Raw genomic sequence first — 15,891 nt, 5'->3', positions numbered from 1 at the left:
TTGAGTTTAAGACCATTGTGTGTACAGTTCAGCCAACAGACAGAGCCAGCAGCGTGCCAGTGCCTTATCTCTCTGCTAAGCTCATCCAGGGTGTTTGATGAAGTGCACTCAAAAAGAAAGAACAGTGAAGATAATGAAGTGCTTCCACCCTTTAAGTTTTGCAAATCCCTTGCCATGGGACTGTGGAAACTGAAAAGAGAAATCTGCCGTCCCCCCTCCCTCCTTTTGTTTCTTTAGTGAAGATATTTTCATTTCCCTGTGGAAAAGAGGGATAGTTTTATATCTGGATCCAGCGTGAAATATTTACTGATTTTTCAAATTAAAGGTTTCTGTGTTGGCAAGTCCAGAAAACCATACATCTGTCCTTCATTAAAAAAATACTGTAAACTCAATGAATTAAAGATGCCGATTGTTCCTAAAACACCCTGTAAATGTTTCTTTGCAAACATGCATATAAAATGGTGCCAGGTGTAGGATGAAAGGCAGCGTTGCTGCTTGATCTTGGCAGTCAGCATTAGAATAATGTACAGCTCAATAGCACATTAACATTTTCAAAGACTATGATTTCTATTTCTTATCATAACAAAAAGAAACCCAAAACATAAAAACATATAACAAAGGAAGACAAGGTGCAGAGACAATATTAGTTAATTTATCAACTACCTGAAATGCTAAGTGGAGCTGAGTTAAACTTTTAGAAACATAAATCACATCTGTCAGACTTAAGTAAATCTCTGCAAACATTTGCTTTCCTTTAAGCTTCAATTTTAATTTAAAAAATGTTTCTGATGGTGATCATCTCTTTGATAGATGATGTAGGGCATGATTTGTAAGTACATTTTGCAGTGATCTGAATATTTGTACTTGAGATACTGCAGCATGGATAAAAGAAAAGTGAGGTAGAGCAGAGAGCAACAATATTGCCTGTATTCTCTGTCAAAGCTGTCATCATTTGGCACTGGCGCTTGCACTGTTCTTCCAGTCCCTGGCAGCTGCTGTTCATAACACAACTCCAGCTGAGAAGATTGATACCAACCTTCAATTAAATAAAATAACTTTCTTTGTGAAAAATGGTTGGAACATACTTAATCATGAAAGGGGAAACATCTAGACTGTGTGTCATGCTCATGATGTTGAAAAATGGGCCATGTTGTGCAAAACCTATATGAATGTTCTTTATGTTTTTTTTTCAGTTGGATCTGATATAGAAGCTAGGGTTGCATATCAGGACTTGCAATCACACTTTTAAGCATTAACTTAGCTTGTGGTCCAAAAGAATTTCAGGATTTTATTAAGTTGTTTCTGTGAAAGTTGCCTGGAAATCAAAGTCAAGTGGAAAGTAAAGTAAGTGAGACAGTAACCCAGATGTTCCATATTACGTTTTCTATCAGTAAATACTGTCAATATATTCTGCTGTACTGTGTTGGGTAAATAATATTATTGGCAATTTATTTACTTTCAATAATCTAAAATAATGGGATTTCCATTAGAGGGAGAGAGTTAATAAAGATTTAAGTAATAAGATCATAAAAATCACAGAAAAAGTTAGAATATATAACTGAATATCCAGCAGATGGAGCTTCTTACCTCTAAAATGTTTCATTTTATCAGAGTAAATTTAACTTTAATGTGGCTGTTAAGATGTGGTCTAAAACTAAATATAAAAATTACAGCAAAGCTTGTATCAAAGCCAACTAAGACAGTGGCATGATTAAAAAGCTTAAGTTGTTTTTCAAAGTGCTTGTTACCTGCTGTCCGTCTGTTAGCAAGGCAGCTAATAATGCAAAAATAAAGTATTTATAATTAGGAAATACTAGACAAATGGACATTAGCATAGTTTTCCCTCTGTTTTTTGGGTTTCTTTATAATTAGCTTTGTACATTCAAAGGACAAGCAGTAATTCTTATTAATTTCCGCTGATTTTAGCACCAGAGAGCACCAAGTCATATTTACTGAGATTTCAGAAAGATATAATGAATACCGAGTTGAATATAAGTTAGAGAAATGTTTTCAGATACTCTGCATGGAATTAATTAGCCTTGATTTCTGGTGAGGAGATACTGAAGAGAGAAAAGAGATGATGTCAATGAAAATTTTGTGAAATGTGATTGTAATTTGAAATTAGTATTTTTGAGGAAAACTTGAGACAACTTAAGAACAGGTTAATATGTCTGTATTTCTACTGTAGAATGGTATTTGAACTAGCCTTTAGTTTTGATGAAGGATGACATTTACCCTGTTTGTTATGTATAGCCTGTTTTTTCAGAAAGCTCCAACAGTGGCATTATGGTAGAAAGCTTACTTGGAGGAGAAATAAATGTTTTTGGAAAGATGGGCTCTGCAAACCAAGGGAAGGCAGTTATTGCACCTTCTTATTTATATTCTAGGGGCATATTCAATCATTTCCTCTGCAGTATTTTGGATTCAGCTTCTGATGCTTGAAAAGATACCTAAACCTCAGCCTGTGTTAACTGAATTCTACCTGGGGTAGGCGTAAGGCTGATGACCTTGTACCAAGTGTCAGTCAGACCTAGGTATTGGTAGGTATTAAAGACCTCTTAAGCAATAACAGAGTTCATTAAGAGTGGCAAGAACTCAGTGGACTGTGACTGTGATCTGTGAAAAGTAAAGGTTAGGTGTGATTTTGGTGGTGGTTTATTCGTAAATGATTTAAAAAGAAAAAGCAGTGAAAAGGTTTACATTGCTGCTGTGATTTTGCATTAATATTACACAAGTATCTATGAAATCTGGTACATTTGGAATAGCACTGTATACAATTCAAGGTCTAACTGCATTTAATCCTGAGTACCTTAGGATTTCTGCATATATCAGCCAAGCTTTCATTCTGTTTTACTCAGAAAGATAGAAGTCACAGGACAGATCTTGAGACTCTTCTTGACAACCCAGATTTGCACTGGAAAACTGGAGAGAGGCAGGGGCTATTAGCTTGGATGTAGCGTGCCTTTAAATCTTGTGAAACAGAGCAGATTCAGTCCAATTCAGATAAGCAAAGTGACTTTCGGACTGTGGCCATCAACATAGATGTGTCCTAACCTGTTTCTGGCTTTTAAGCCATTTATTGCATATTTACAGGCTGGAAGCCCAGAGAAGGGGGGAGACATCCCATTTGGTGATGGGATGACTTATGAATGATTTCATTAAATAATGACAAATGTTCTCTGACTTTGCCCCCCTTGCCCAAGTTTCTTGTCAACATGTTCATGCCCATGCAAGCACAGTGTGTTTTCACCCAGGCGCACAAAACTGCTACAGATTTAAAAATGCATTAAAAATGCAGATTTTCTTTAGGACTCCATTTCATGAACATGATTCTATTTGCATTAATTCACATCTGATCATTACTGCCTTTAATGTTCCTTTTTGGACATCTAAATCCCCCCTCAGGAAACAGGAATTGCTCCTGACCCTCAAAGCCATCTCTTCCTTCCCAGAAAGCTGTTCTTCCTTTCTCTAGATAAGACTGTCACCCTTCTCCTCTTCCCATTCTTTGCTTTCTCCATAGACAACTGTTGCTGCATTGATGGAAAACCTATGTTTCAGTAGATCCCCATGGGGCAGACAAGCACCTTGAGGAAATCCCCTGTGGGTTTCTGTTCTCGGTGCGAGGCCAGGCAAACGCAGAGGGAGGCTGTGCTTGCTGAGCTCCCCCCAGCAGAGGCCAGGAGAAGATGCTGCGAAGAGTCTTCCTTGTTCTGGCCCTGTTGGATGGACGCGGCAGTAACACGACACAGCGGACAGCGTAGGGGTTAGGTTCGGCAAAGAAAGTCGGGCGACTGAAGGGAACACTCTGTTTTGGAGTCTTTTGAGGTCAGCCACAGAGGTACAGATGCTCATGCCAAGCAGTCATGAGCCCTCTCCTCTCTAATTCCTGTGCCTTCGTGGCCCTTTATGTCTGTGTTGGCAGAAATCGACAGAGTAAGTAGCTTTGAAGTTTGCAGAGAAAGATGCAGGCTAGAAAGAAAAGAGAGCTGGACTTGTCAGTTGGAACTGGAAATGCTGTACAAGCTTTCGGGGGTCCCTGAGGCCTCTGCTTTCAAATCAGAGAAAGAACATCTCTACGTGAAAGAATAGGGGCCGGCTGTAGTCCAGAGTGGGAGAATGGGCTCCTAAGGCTCTGCTGAATGAAAAGGAAAATGAAAAGGAGGGAACGCTGCTCAGAAACACTATTTCGTGTGCTGTGGAGTTCAGCTGTCTCCTACCAGTTCACAGTAGGGGACTGTAGTATGACATGACGGAGGTTAAGGTGAGACCAGAGGGCAAACTGCATAGCCGTAGGCATAAAAGTCTCTGTGTAAATGCTTTGCTCAGGACCCTCCAACATTAGATTCTCAATGGTGGTGATGGCAGGAGAGTGGCTATTCATGCCGTATTGCTGAATGGGGTAGGATGCTTTCAGCAATTTCTCTTAACGTATGTTGAGTTTGCAAAAAGCATCACAAGATGCAAGGGATAGATAGGAAGGAGAGCTGGATGTTAAAGGAACCATTTATTCATATTATTAACTCATAAACCAGCAGAAATGTAATTGCCTAGAAAGCGTGTGACATATTTATTGTTCACATTCTCACTTTGCATAAATCGTCTTTGTTACTTGGTTCAACATAAAAAGTTCTAGATGTTTTGAAAACAATATAGCAAACCACGCAACAGAAAAACTAACCCCGCTGGTGCATGTACTTCAGAAAATATCATTTTATTACCAACATCTGAAAAGGAAAATACAGAAATGGGTCAGCAACCCATTTAAATGACTTTACAGCACACTCAGTGGTGTACTTACTTAGATGAAAGAAATGCAATTAACCTGACTGCTAAACTTAACTGCAGTAGGCCATTTCTTACTTGACAGGAATCTGCATGTGATAGCTAGCTGTATTTTAGTGGTGCAGTAGCACTAGATAACTTTCATTTTATGGAATGGACCTACATTTTATTTGTTTTGGCCTGGTTTGGTTTTTGGAAACCTGCAATTAAAAATAATTATTTCTTAGTATGACTGCAGGTGATATTTAACTGAAAGCAATCCACAGAAAAACAAGCTTGTGATGTTATAAAGGGATCAGAATAATGCAGATATGGTAGTTAAGGTTTAGTGCAAAAATAGTTCAAAGAAAGTAGAATTGTAATTTAAAATAACATCTCATTAGTTGGTTTAATTACTCACTGCCAGCTATAATTGATTTTTAAGGCTGGAAACAGAAACACATAGCACTTCAGAAAAAGAAAGGATTTTTACCTTTAAGGTAAGTTGGACACAAGATGAAGGTTCCTGTGGCAGAGTATAAGATACCAATTACATTTCTTAGCTACTTTGAATTATACTGATGATTCTGTATTTGGAAATTAAGTCAAACAGCTACAATATTGATTGTATCTTTCTGTAGCATTTCCTTAAATTTTCCTTATTAGTAGCAAAAATAATTTTAAAGTAACTATTAAGACTCCTAATTAGACAAGCAGTTTAGTAGGTGATGATTTAATGCGTATTATTCTTCCTTCTCTCCCCACAAACGTTCTGATAGAGGGCTGTCATCATTCCTCTGTCACGCAGTAGCGTGTATATGTAGCTGTCAGAGACTATGGCACATACAGCCTGCTCCTTGGTAACACAGAACAGAAAGACCATCCCAGTTCCCCAAAACCAGATGAGCAGTCCCCCCAGAAAATGAGTCATAAAGAGAAAACTACCTACTGTTGAGGTTTATTATTCCAGTACGAAATCTATGTTAAATCTTGAATCAGGGTTAGGGACTGCAAGTCCCCATCTATCGGGGGAGAGAATTGTACGGCTTCTTTAGTCAAAACTGCTCTGTGGAAGAGCTCAGCCCTCCCATCCCCAGGTGCTGGCTGCTCCCGTCACACTCGGAGGTGGCCGGTCCGTTGCGTTTGGGCCTGGCAAGATACAGCACCGTGATAACGCTACTGCCTCAGCGCTGTGGCAGCTCCGAGCATTAGCAGAAGTAATGTTTTGGGGCAGCTTGGGAATTTTAAAGCTAAGAAGGAGGACGTCAGCTTTTAATTATTTGTTGTACAAGACTTCAGTTCAAATGTTTAGTTGTTTTCTGATGTGAAAGTAGGTAGTGCTTGGTTTAGGAACAAGCAGCATAAGCCAAGACTGAAGATATAAAGGGACAGGGAGGGTGAGGGTCTTTTCTGAAGACAGAAATAAAGATACTCATTGGCTACCTGTTCTCTCCTTCTCCAGAAGTCACTAAAACATGTATTTAAGCCTTTTTTCTTCTAAATGAAGCACATGAATGTATATTTCTTCTGTTACTTCTGTCACATAATCATCTGTGCTACTTTAAATAATATTCATATCCAGACAAAGCAACAACAGCAAGAATACTTTGAGTTAAAGCTGTCAGTAGTTATTCAATTTATTTACACAGTGAGATATTGGGGGGGTCCTCAGGCACACTGCAGCCTGCATGATTTTTAACAGACACAATGCAGTGACTTAAGCTGTTCTGCCCCAAGTTTAGTGATTCTTGACTCTGTTAAGATGGGGTTTGTGTATCTAGTTATTTTCATTGAAATACTAAGTTTCACATTCAAATAGTCTTCACAGGAATGAAGAGAAATTGCATCTGTATATGGCAATGCACGCAGAAAAAAACCCTTTCCATGTTAAATAGAAGTCTACTTACAACTTTTGCTTTTTATTGTTTTTAATAATTTGAAATATATTCTACTGAATTTTAGAAAGGTTGGACAGGGTTTAAATGCTTGATTTTTCAAGTGGCGGGCATGCAGAAGCATTCATACAGTCCCAGGACTCATATAAGTATTTCTGAATTGCGATCATGATGTATAAACCCAGTACATCATTTAAAGACAAATGTGACTGTGCTTTAAGTAGCATCTTTCCTAATGCACATAGGTATATGCTGGGGTTTCTGCTTCTTTATCCTCAGATTTCTCTGCTTCTGTGTTGGTTCTAGAGATGACCAATTAAAAAAACACTGAAAAGACCCAAATAAAACAAAAAATCCTCCATCACTTTACTAAGAAAATATCTGGCATTTAGGCCTGATGTACACCATGTTAAGTTTGTTTCTGAATAGGCTTTGTTAACTAATTTCTTTCCCCTTCATCCAGAAATCCAGAACACCTTGAAACATTAGTTCTCCTTTTAAATGAAATCTTACACATTCTTTTCATTCCATGTGCTGCAGCTTTCATAAGAATACTAAATATTCTAAGACAGCATGTGAAACCACAGGAATGAACATAACAGTCTATTATTCTCTCATAAGAAAATCTCCCAGACTGAGTCAAACCATGAAACAGTGCTTTGCCAGCTCCAGTTAGATTAAATATCTTGGAGAAAACTACGGAATCAATCTTTTAAGAGGCTTCTTGGAAAATCAAGTGTGGTGGGTTGACCCTGGCTGGGTGCCAGGTGCCCACCAAAGCTGCTCTATCACCCCCCCCTTCTCAGCTGGACAGGGGAGAGAAAATACAGTGAAAGGCTCCTGGGTCGAGATGAGGACAGGGAGAGATCACTCACCAATTACCATCACAGGCAAAACAGACTCAACTTGGGGAAGTTAGTTTCATTTATTACTGATCAAATCAGAGTAGGATAATGAGAAAATAAGAACCAAATCTTAAAACACCTTTCCCCCACCCCTCCCTTCTTCCTGGGCTTAACTTTACTCCTGATTTTCTCTACCTCCTCCCCTCCAGCAGCACAGGGGGACGGGAATGGGGGCTGGGGTCGGTTCCTCACACCTTGTCTCTGCTGCTCCTTCCTCCTCAGGGGGAGGACTCCTCACTCTTCCCCTGCTCCAGCGTGGGGTCCCTCCCACGGGAGACAAACATCTCGTATGTGAGTCCTTCCCACAGGCTGCAGTTCTTCACAAACTGTTCCAGCGTGGGTCCCTTCCGCAGGGTGCAGTCCTTCAGGAACAGACTGCTCCAGTGTGGGACCCCCATGGGCCACAGGTCCTGCCTGGACCCTGCTCTGGCATGGGCTCTTCACAGGCTGCAGCTTCCTTCGGGTCATATCCACCTGCTGCAGCGTGGGCTCCTCCATGGGCTGCAGTGTGAATATCTGCACCACCACAGTCCTCCCTGGGCTGCAGGCAGACAGCCTGCCTCACCATGGTCTTCCCCATGGGCTGCAGGGGAATCTCTGCTCCGGCGGCTGGCGCACCTCCTCCTCCTCCTTCTGCACTGACCTGGGGGTCTGCAGGGCTGGTTCTCTCACAGAGGCTCATTCCTCCCTTCCGACTGCAGGGTTTTTTTTGTTGTGCAGCTTCCCCCCCCTTCTTAAATATGTTATCTCAGAAGCGCTACCACCAATACTGATGGGCTCAACCTTGGCCAGTGGTGGGTCCGCCTTGGAACCAGCTGGTATTGGCTCTGTGGGACACAGGGGAAGCTTCTGGCAGCTTCTCACAGAAGCCACCCCAGTAGCCCCTCCCACTACCAAAACCTTGCCAAGCAAACCCAATAGAGTAAGGATAAATTTTATAATCACAGTTTGTCTAGTCCTAAAGGGGTAGGTGCTTTTTTTTCCAGCTGTCTCAGTTGCAGCCAGAGTGTCTCCCTTTAGACATTGAACCTGGTCAACATTCTTGTACTTCCCTTGAACCAGACAGATCACCTCTGAAGGCTTTCTTCCTGAGTTTTCCCATGCGATAAAGTATTTCTCCTAGGGTCATTCCTTCCTTTCATTTTTACAGTGCTTTCTTGGTCTCTCCTGCTTTGGAATACATACATGAAGCTGTTGGAGATTTTACTGGGGAGTTGGGAGTCTGGCTATTCCAATGATATTTGGTTTTTTATTTCATTCCTGTGTTAGTCATTGATTGCCTTAATTAGCTACTGGAGAAGATTAAGGCATTCATACTGGCTAGGTGACTGAGGTACCTAAGGATTCCTGGGCATATTTTATTACTTGGGTTTGCAATGTGGGGTTTTGATTGATATGTAAACTAGTGTAAAGGGTAGTTAAAATGTTCTTGTCAAACATCTTTGAGTTAAAACAGCTTTTTAAAAATTAATATGAAGTAGATGTGGTTCTTTTGAGTCAACATTTTCCCCATGCACTTTGTAAAACAACATCAAAAATCATGGTTTTGCTTAATGTTTAAGTTTGTGCACATTTTTCAAAATCGAAAGTATCAGAACTTAAGGATACCAAGATTTGAGAATCTGCCTTTTCTAAAATTTCTGAGTGGTCATTAGTTTTAACCTTCAAATCTCTAGCTGATTTGGGACTACTCCTTTCAAGAATCTGCCTTTTTTGCACATTCTAAGTGGCTGTAACTGCAACAATAGTGGAGTCCTCAATTTTAATGGAGGAAACATTTTCCAGGAGCAGCCTTGATCATGAAATTAGCTCTTCCCTGGGCCCCCAAATCCTTTGAAAATTTCAAGGCCAAGGTATTTTCTTATGAGTGTGGTGTGAAGATGGGCTTGTTGACTATTTTGATTAATTCCTTGTTGAGTCAGTCTTGGCTGGTAACTGTAGTGATGCTGTCAGTTAAATATTGATTATGTACATAATTATTATCAGACCTGCCTATATGTGGTTGTAGGTGCTTTAAAATGTGGTATATACATCAAAGTAAGGCAATAGGATAATAGAGCACTTTTAGTTAAAATTACATTTGTTTCAAATAATTGAAAACATTACAAATATTCCTAAGCTGTACTTGTAATTTAGATGCATTTACAGTTTTGAATATAATCTTCCTGGTATGTTTCCCTGAAGCAAAAGAGAAAATAAAAGAAAGAAACGAAAAGGAAACTAATTATAGTTGCTTCCTTGCAGCTTTTAGATTCTCTGAGGCACCTTTATGACCAATCATGATACCTCCTCATTTCAGAGTTAATGAGCCAAAAAGATGAAAGTTGCTTCATTTCTTGTTCTTCTACTTCCACCATTGTGATTGTTCCTGTTCTTTAAGTCTTCTAAAGAGCTGAATTAAACAAGACGTAGATTTGGCTGCTGAATTCTCAAAGCAATATTCATATGACAGCTGAATGCATTCTTACTAGTGGCAGCTCTTTATGTAGTTGCTTTTATGTGTGAATTATGTGGAAAACAAAAGCAATGAAAAAAATGGGTTACAGATTCAGTCACCCTAAAACTTGACGGTTAGCTCCTGTCAAACATACATATATATGTGTGTGTGTACATATAATGTTTTAACATAAAATATAAAGATACATATGCACACTGTAATGAGAGAGTTATTAGGTAACATTCCTGCTTCAAGAAAAGGTTATGAATGGAGATGTTTAGAAGCTGCATTACTCCTTTACTCTTAGCTACTAGATAATGCCCTTATAGGTAATTTTAGACAAAATACCTGCCCGGGTGTTAGTTGAGCATTAGTAGAACTTTCCAAAATGTACTACATTATTTTGTTACCAGTTTAAGTGACCCCTGAAATATATATGGTGTTTGGAATATTAGAAGCTAGAAATCGAAAAAATACCCAAACTACCTTTGAAGTCCCTGAGAGAAACAACGTTGAGTGAAGTGGGAAGAGAGAATTTCTTCCTTATCCATCATTCTTCATTTCTGTTAAAGACAGAATATATGTTGTGACCTATATCTGCCCTGGATGTCAGTATCATTCTACCTCAAAAATTCTTTTGCACTGTCAGCCCAATTGGCACGATTATGCAGAACCGAAGGACTGAAAGTAGCAGTAGTTAGCCAGAAATTGGGCTGCAACCTCAAAGATTGTTTTAGGGTGGTACTAGAAACAGAACTAGTGATGTTTGGTATTTGCACAGTAGTTTATTTTTATCCAAACTCTGATCTTCTACTTTTTCTACAGCCAAAGCACATGACTGTTCTGCTGGATATGCATAATCTTCTAAACAGAAGATTTCATTTGGGACCTCTCTTACAGCTAAAATTAAGCATTATTTGGGAGACTTAAGCCACCCTTAGCAGAAGAGCTAATTTAGAATGATATTTTTTATTTTGAGAGTTGTAAAGAAATTTTATGAAGGAGTTTTGGAGCAGGACTCAAGTGTGAAAACAGACCAAACAAAGCCCCAGTACCTATTTCTTCAAACCACTTTTTAACTTCCAACTTCACATTCCTGTATTTCCCTCTACCTTCTGAGCAGCAAAGACCAAAATAAATGATAATGGGATAGATTTCCCAGCTGCACCCTATGGAAGAAGTTTAGGCCAGAAATTGATTCTACTTTGTTTTGAAACCAGAATAATCAGAAGCAAACAAGATTAGGCATCAATGAGAAAGAAGGAAATGACCTGACAGAGGCTGCAGTACACTTTGCAGCATCCATTTAAGTTATTCCTTCTCTGGGCCACCCCCCACCCCAATCAAATAACAATTGTCCCAGTTCTTCAGGACAGCAAGTCTGATCATCCTTTTTTTTTCCCAGCAAGCAGTTACTATGTCACTGGTTTTCTAAGTGACCTGGGCAGCTTTCTAGACAAATATATCCTGTGTCTTAAATGGAATTTTTGCTTAGGGGTTAAAAATAAAAGGCAAATCCATGTGAACCATTTAAGCCCCATTATACTGGCTGCAATAAAACATTCTACAGTTCTTCTGGGGTAAAGTTTTCCTGATATGGATAACCAACCTAATTTATTTTTTTACTTCGGTGAAATTTTCTTGAAATATTCTTGTTATTTCTTGTGAATCTCAAGATGATCATAAAATAAGAATTATGAAGCATAATGCATAAAGGTGCTATGCCTTTTGTAGGATTAAGAGACATTTGCTTATATGCATGACTATGTGCTTTGCCTCCAGTTGAGTATAAAAATAAGCATCTCACGAGACAGCAAACCTATTATGATATTTTTTCTGGCAGCCTTGAAGAAACATAATAAGTCAATTTGCATTTTGAAATCTACTGAGAGTAACAATGGATCATTAAGTTCTTCTGAATTCCACCTGGTGGAGCGTGTAGAGGGGTCCCCTGCAATATCATATAGTGACACTTTCATTATCTGAAACTATTTCTGTATGCAGACAAAACTATTCCTGTAATATTACTGTCTTACTGTGTATTGTGTACATGGAAGACTGATTTGCATTGTTATTCTTGGGTCTTTATGGTTCACTAAGGGTTGATGAAGTCACGTGCATGTACGGTGGACCTTAGTGATCTGTATTATTACTCTGATACTATTTTGTGTATGAATATGTAAGGTAATAAGATAACAATTTTTGTATTCCGTAACTTTCTGTATATTTGTGAGAGAATTGTAGTATGGTACCACAAGTAAAAGAGCTTTTATACTCATATTTTAAAATAAATAAGATAAGAATTTAAATTAACTCAAATAATTACTGCATGTTAACTACCAGTAAATTAAACAGGTAGCAGGACAACATTACGTGCCTTTCAGTGTAGTTTTATATATAAAACTGTATTTTCAGGTTCTGTTCTCAACATCTAATTTAAAACTTAGAGAATATAGAGCAAAAAAAAAATCTATTTATTTTTATTTCCTATTGATGTCACTAGCAAAACAAACAAAAAAAAACCAAACAGAAAACTGCACCTGTATTGTACATTTTCAATATATTTATACTGTAGATCAAGAATTACTTTTCTAGAAGCTGTTTGTACTAATGCTGTACTGTGATGCGGGGCTTAAAATCATACCTACCAGGTATCAGCATGGGGATATATTCAGAAGAATCTTGAAAATCTGTCTTCCTGGTAAAACGAGAAAGCCTGGACCCAGAGTGACTGTTAAATCAAACCCCAAGACATATTTGATCTTTTTCTTTCATTATTTTTTCTTCCCCAAAAAGAAACATGGGCATCAACATGCCTTTTAAATATAATTCTACCTCTTTATTTGTTTCAAAGTTTATTTTTAAAGAGTAAGTACACATCTAAATATCTTTATTTACTTTGTTTCTGGTTCTTATTTATTGGTGTGACTGCAGCTATGCATTGAACCATAGTATTCAGGTGATTTTTGCTGTTGCCTTCAGTGGGACTGATCCCGTAAAGCTGCTCAGCCATTTTTATGGGATTCACTCTTGTCCTTATGAAAAGTTTCAAAATGTAGTAATGTTTTCTGATTCCATTCTAAAACAAATGGGGTGGGAAAGGAATGTTTTTTTTTACTTCAGTCCCTCAGACATAGCAAAAATATTTGCTGCTTGAGAAAAACCAAAATAGAATGGATAGAATCAAAGCCTCAGAACTAAGCCCAAGCATGAGTGGTTTTGAGTTAGCAAAACCAAGAGACAGTAACTGATGTTTTTTATCTGAGGGCACATTCTCTGTTTCTTTCTCCTAGGAATCAGCACTTAAATTCACAAATTATTTCAAAACCAGTATTGAAATTTTAAATGGGATACCTTGGGATGCCTTGTAAAATCGGCCTGCATTTTGTTGGACTATAATACCAAGTCTTAAAGATCAATAACTAGAAAGAATTTATTCTTTTTTCTTGCCACTTTACTCAGTGTTGTATTAAAATTGTTTCTCTTTAACGGAGTTCTTCCAAAAACTTAAGTCTGTCTTGCATTCTGTTTCCACATTGTTTGATCTTTCAAGTCTTCAGCTAGCTTTTTTTAACATACTGATGACTGAGTTAATGACTTTATTTCTTTTTTGTCAAATGTACTTGAGTTTTGCATTTATTACTAATTAGAAATCAAATGAATCTCATTAAGGGGGTCTTGTAACCTTTTTCTACAACGAGAAAGGGCCAAGATTTCTCATCTGAAAAACTGTACAACTGACAGCACCTAATGGGTTTGTCAATGTTATTAGAAGTAAATAATAAACATAGAAAATGACTTGACATGAACTTTTGCAAAGGATCTACAATGAGCTTCACAACACAGATCAATATATTTCCAAGAGAGTGACTATTTATTGAAGGCACTAAAAGCTTTAGTGAGAGAACAGAAACATTTTCCTGTTCAGTTAGCCTAGATCCCTTACCAAAATGTGAAATGGAAAAATGATGGCAGATATACAGCATAAAACAAATACATTTTGGTAAAGTGTGTTTTTATTTTCTCTTGCTTAGATAGTAAAGAATATAGGGTTTTATTGGGTTTGCATGGCAAGATTTTGGTAGCGGGGGGCTACAGGGGTGACTTCTGTGAGAAGCTTCTAGAAGTTTCCCACATGTCCGACAGAACCAATGCCAGCGGGCTCTAAGACGGACCCGCCGCCGGCCAAGGCCGAGCCCATCAGCGATAGCGGTAGTGCTTCTGTGAAAACATATTTAAGAAGGAAAAAAAGTTGCTGGGACATGGAAACAGCTGCTGGCGAGAGGAGTGAGAACATGTGAGAGGAACAGCCCTGCAGACCCCCAGGTCAGTGAAGGAGGAGGGGGAGGAGATGCTCCAGGCGCCAGAGCAAAGATTCCCCTACAGCCCCTGGGGAAGACCATGGTGAGGCAGGCTGTCCCCCTGCAGCCCAGGGAGGTCCACAGTGGAGCAGATCTCCACCTGCAGCCTGGGGAGGACCCCTCGCCAGAGCAGGGGGATGCCCGAAGGAGGCTGTGACCCCGTGAGAAGGCTGCACTGGAGCAGGCTCCTGGCAGGACCTGTAGCCCCTTTGAGAGAGGAGCCCACGCTGGAGCAGGTTTTCTGGCAGGACTTGTGACCCCACGGGGGACCCACACTGGAGCAGGCTGTGCCTGAAGGACTGCAGCCCGTGGGAAGGGACCCACACTGGAGCAGTTTGTGAAGAACTGCAGCCTGTGGGAAGGACTCACGTTGGAGAAGTTCGTGGAGAACTGTCTCCCGTGGGAGGGACCCCACACTGGAGCAGGGGAAGAGTGTGAGGAGTCTTCCCCTGAGGAGGAAGGAGCGGCAGAGACAATGTGTGATGAACGGACTGCAACCCCCATTCCCCATCTCCCTGTGCCGCTGGAGGGGGAGGAGGTGGGGAAAATTGGGAGTGGGATTTATTCCCAGGAAGAAGGGAGGGGTGTGGGGAAGGTGGTTTTAATATTTGGTTTTATTTCTCATTACCCTATTCTGATTCGATTGTTAATAAATTCAAGTAATTTCCCCAAGTCGAGTCTGTTTTGCCTGTGATGCTAATTGGTGAGTGATCTTTCCCTGTCCTTATCTCAACCCACAAGCCTTTCATTAAATTTTCTCTCCCCTGTCCAGTTGAGGAGGGGAGTGATAGAGCAGCTTTGGTGGGCACCTGGCCTCCAGCCAGGATCAACCCATCACAAGGGTAAAACAACTATATTTAAAAAAGCTATTTTGTATTTTTTGCCTGTGTCATTTTAATCTGTGGTCTTTGCGTGTCATTAAACTTGCACTTCTAATTTCTTAAGAGATTGCCTCCTCTTCTATATGATGATATCATCTTTATTTTATTCAGATATTTTCACACATTAGAATATGGTATAGAAAATGAACGCACATTCATTCATGTAGTAGTAAGGTTTGCAAATATTAAAACAGTTGAAGTTCCTTTTTTCCCCCACCTCTACAGTTAATAACATATAGCTTGATAGCTTGAAGCAGTCTATCCTTTTAAAGGGACTAGGAACAGCTGTTCTGTTTTCAGAGCTGGTTAACACAGCCAAAACTTTTGGCAGAATCTGGCTCACAGCTTCAGTGGTGATATTGCAAGTAACTTTTAAAATATTTTTCTTCCTATTATGCTTGATCAAAGAATAGATGACTGCAGACTTGGCTTTTAGTATATAGAAAAAAACATTACAATTTTCTGTACGTTGTTTTGCAGATTTAAAGTGTTATATAATTGGTAAGACTAAAATTATTAAGATGATACAGTGTTTAAAGGAAATCAACTACAAAGAAAGATCAAAGAAAAACTCTGGTGTTCTTTGTATATTACAGGATCACTTAGTCTTGTTTTAAAAACCATAAACATACAGCATACGTGATAGAT

The sequence above is a fragment of the Haliaeetus albicilla genome, chromosome 21 (genome assembly GCF_947461875.1).
Source record: "Haliaeetus albicilla chromosome 21, bHalAlb1.1, whole genome shotgun sequence".
NCBI classification, from domain to species: domain Eukaryota; kingdom Metazoa; phylum Chordata; class Aves; order Accipitriformes; family Accipitridae; genus Haliaeetus; species Haliaeetus albicilla.
The sequence above is the reverse complement of the archived record's forward strand: the minus strand, read 5'-3'. Positions refer to the sequence as shown.